At 39.5% G+C, this 4,373-nt stretch overlaps 1 pseudogene; it reads left to right on the plus strand.

Annotated features, from left to right (window-relative positions):
- The first annotated feature begins 3,428 nt into the window (after nucleotides 1-3,428).
- LOC129622397 (60S ribosomal protein L23a-like) lies at nucleotides 3,429-3,898 on the plus strand (annotated as a pseudogene).
- The last annotated feature ends 475 nt before the right edge of the window (nucleotides 3,899-4,373 follow it).

Genomic DNA, 4,373 nt, shown 5'->3' on the forward strand with positions numbered 1-4,373 from the left:
GTGCCTGCTGGCCATTGGTATGTCTACTTTGGCGATCCAATGGAAAATATTGATCTTTTCAAAGAACCAGGTTTTGGTTTCACTGATTTTGTCTATTATTTTCCTGTCTTCAATTTCATTGATATCTGCCCTAATGTAGTCTGCTAGCTTTAGGTTTATATTATTTTTCTTTCTCTGTCCTAAATTGGAGGCTTAGTCTATTATCTTTAAATCTTTCTCCATTTCTAAAATATGAATTCAGTGCTATAAATTTCTCTCTTACCATTGCTCTCAGAGAAAGGAATGGCAATCCACTCCAGTGTTCTTGCCTGGAGAATTCCATGGACAGAGAAGCCTGATGGGTTACCGTTTGTGGGGTCACAAAGAGTCGGACACGACCGAGCGACTAACACACATACACACACCATTACTTTCACTGCATCCCATGGATTTTGTTAAGTTATATTTTCATTTAGTTCAAAATATTTAAGGATTTTTAGAGATATTCTTTGATGTGTTATTTAGAAGTATGTGGTTTAATTTCCAAATATTTTGGGATTTCCATTTATTTTTCTGTTATTGATTTTTGGCTTAATTCCATTGTGGTGTGAGAGAATACTTTGTGGGATTTCTATTCTTTTAAATTTGTTAATGTGTGCTTTATGGCACTGAATGTGGGCTATCTTAGTGAATATCCCATGTAAGCTTGAGAAGAATGTGTGTATTCTACAGTTTTTGGATAAATAAATCTATAACTGTCAGTTAACTCCAGTTGATTAATAATGCTGTTCAGTTCAACTGTATTCTTACTGATTTTCTGTCTGTTGGATTTGTCAGTTACTAATAGAGAGTGTTCATATCTTTAACTATAATAATGGCTTCCTCTACTTCTCCTTGCATTCTGTCAGTTTTTGCTTCACATATCTTGATGCTCTGTTGTTAAGCAGATACACATTCAGAATTGTTGTTTCCTTGGAGACTTGACCCCTTTATCATTAATAATTCTCCTTGCTATTGATATTTATAAAATAATATTATTGTTACTATTAGTGTTAACACCATGTTAATTTTCCTCTTTCTGAAGTCTGCTTTGTCTGAAATTAATACAGCTACTCCAGTATTCTTTAAGTTAGTGTTACCATGGTATTTATGTCTCTAAAAGTGAAAGTGTAAGTCAATCAGTCATGTCCGACTCTTTGCGACCCCATGGATTATTTAGTCCATGGAATTCTCCAGGCAAGAATACTGGAGTGGGTAGCTGTTCCCTTCTCCAGGGGATCTTCCAACCCAGGCATCGAACCCAGGTCTCCTCCATTGCAAGCAGATTCTTTACCAGCTGAGCCACAAGGGGAGCCCATATATGTCTCTGCCTCTTTACTTTCAATCTGTATGTGTCTTTACATTTAAAGTAGGCTCCTTAAAAGCAACATGGTTTTTATACACTCCCTCAATTTCTATCTTTTAATTGGTGTGTTTAGACCTTTCACATTTGAAATGATTATTGATATAATTTATTCATATCTATCATATTTGCAACTGTTTTCTAGTCATTGCATTGTTCCTTGTTTCTTATCTTCCCCTCTTTTTCTGCCTTGTCTGGTTTTTTTTTTCCTGGTTAAACAATAATTTTATTGCTGGAGTACATAGACAAATTTGTGCAACCAGAGCAGGGGCTGTGGATGACTAGGATTTCCAAATTGCTTGGGGGCGGGGTGAGGGAAGAACTGTTTTGGTCTTACAATGTTGCGTGAACCTGTGAATGCAGTTCTCAATCAGAATCAACAGGAATTTAGCATCTTTATCCCTTCTATTCTTCTGACGATACTCTTGAACAGCAACAAGTTTCTTAATTCAATGCTAGAGATCCTCAGGAAGATCAGGAGGAAGTCCTTTGAACTTTAGAATTCTCAAGATTTTATTGCCTGCCACAGGCAATGTGAGCATCTCAGGATCACTCTGAGGCAGGTCTTTCTAGGCCAGTTTGTAGATCTGCTTCTTCATGTCTTCAGATGTCAATTTTAGCCAAGGGGAATGGCTGCAGTGGTAAGGCAGAGCCAACTGGGACAGACCCTTCCAGGGGCCTGCGTGAGACACACAAGGGTGGCGTCTTCTCTTATTCACACAAGAGAACAAGGGTGGGAGTGCAGGAAGCCACCCTGCACACAGGAAGTGAAGTGACCTCACACTGCCCTGCTTCCTCCCATCCTGCCTTCTCTGTTTTTAATTGAGCATTTTATATTATTCCATTTTCTCTTGGCCCATTGATTATACTTTTTTACAACTAATGTAAGTCTATTTATACTGCTTCATAGGTAGGACATGTACCTTATAACAGAGGATTCCCAATTTCCCCTCTTGTCCCTTATAACATTGCTGTCATTCATTTCACTTATTCATAAGCTATAATCAACCAATACATTATTGCTACTGTTATTTTTGGACAAGCAGTTATCTATTAGACCAATTAAGAATAACAAAAATATAAAGTTTTATTTTACTTTCATTAGTTTCTTCTAATATTCATCTTTCTTCAGATGTCGATCTGAGTTTCTAATATGTATTTTCTACAGGTCTAGATATATGATCTAGAGAAGGCAATGGCACCCCATTCCAGTACTCTTGCCTGGAAAATCCCATGGACGGAGGAGCCTGGTAAGCTGCAGTCCATGGTGTTGCTAAGAGTCTGACATGACTGAGCGACTTCACTTTCACTTTTCACTTTCACGCCTTGGAGAAGGAAATGGCAACCCACTCCAGTGTTCTTGCCTGGAGAATCCCAGGGACGGTGGATCCTGGTGGGCTGCTGTCTATGGGGTCACACAGAGTCAGACACGACTGAAGTGACTTAGCAGCAGCAGCAGCAGATATATGATCTATACATTCTTCTCTTGGAAGAGTCTCTTTTACCATTTCTCATAAGGGCAGGATGACTGATGACAAGTTCCTTTGCTTTTATTTGCCTGAAAAAGTCTTTATTTCTCCTTCACTTTTGAAAGATAATTTAACTGGATACAGCTATCTAGTTTGGTAGCTTTTTTTGTTCAACACTAAATATTTCACTCTAATCTCTTCTTGCTTGTATGGTTTCTAAAGAGAAGTCTGATGTAATTCATATCTTTGTTCCCTACAATTAAGGTGGTTTTTTTCCCCTCTGGCTTCTTTCAGAAATTTTTTTCTAAAGGCAAGTATCAGATAGATTTGTCTAAACAAAAATAATAAAATTTTGGGAATTCCCCGGTGTTCCAGTAGTTAGGACTTGGTGCTTTCACTGCCAGGGTGCAGTTTCGATCACTGGTCAGGGAACTAAGATCCCAAAAGCTGAGCAACAGTGCCACAAATGATAACAATAATAATAATAATAATAATAAAATTTTGTATGATCAAGAAAGACAAAGCAAAGTGAATGCTACAAACAATGATAAACACAAAGGACAGGCCTTTTCACAAAGATGGCACCAAAGACAAAGAAGGAAGCCCCTGACTCTCCCAAAGCTGACGCCAAAGCAAAGGCTCTGAGGCCAAGAAAGCAGTGTTGAAAGGTGTCCGCAGCCAGAAACAAAAAAAGATCCAGACGTCACCCACCTTCCGATGGTTCAAAACACTGTGGTTCAGGAGGCAGCCCAAACATCCTCTGAAGAATGCCCCTAGGAGAAAGAAGCTTGACCCCTATGCCATCATCAAGTTCCTACTCACCACAGAGTCAACCATGAAGAACACAGAGGACAGCAACACACTGGAGTTCACTGTGGCTGTCAAGGCCAACAAGCACCAAACTAAACAGGCTGTGAAGAAGCTCTATGACATTGACATGGCTAAGGACAACACCCTGATCAGATCTGATGGAGAGGAGAAGGCATAGGTTCAGCTGGCTCCTGACTATGATGCTTTGAATGTTGCCAACAAAACTGGGATCATCTAAACTGAGTCCAGCTGACTAATTCTAAATGTAAAAGTTTTCACTGCGTTAAAAAAAACTCACAAAGGACAAGGGTCTGGCAGAATGGGAGGCCAAGGGGCAGGGAAGGTCCAGGGAGCTTCCAGGACACTGGGCACTGTGGGGCTGGGGCTAGTGGGACCGGGAAGTGCTATGGTCTATTCTGATAACCATGATGCTTGATGATGTGACCTTGTATTTTTCAGAGCAAGAGTGGAAGGTCCTGGAGAAGTGGCAGTAGGAAATGAATCAGCAAATAATGAAACTCCATTATGAGATCTGTGATTTTCTGGGTTGGTTTTTTTCCAAGCCAGATTTGATAACCTGGATGGAACAAGAGAGAATGTTGTTAATCAGAAACCAGGAGAAAAATTAGAAAAAAGAGAGAGAGAGAGAGAGAACAAACTGGAGGAACACTTGCAATGGTGTATAAACAGTTAATAGTCTTAACGGATAAAGA

The sequence above is a fragment of the Bubalus kerabau genome, chromosome 11 (assembly GCF_029407905.1).
Source record: "Bubalus kerabau isolate K-KA32 ecotype Philippines breed swamp buffalo chromosome 11, PCC_UOA_SB_1v2, whole genome shotgun sequence".
Classification (NCBI taxonomy): Eukaryota; Metazoa; Chordata; class Mammalia; order Artiodactyla; family Bovidae; genus Bubalus; species Bubalus kerabau.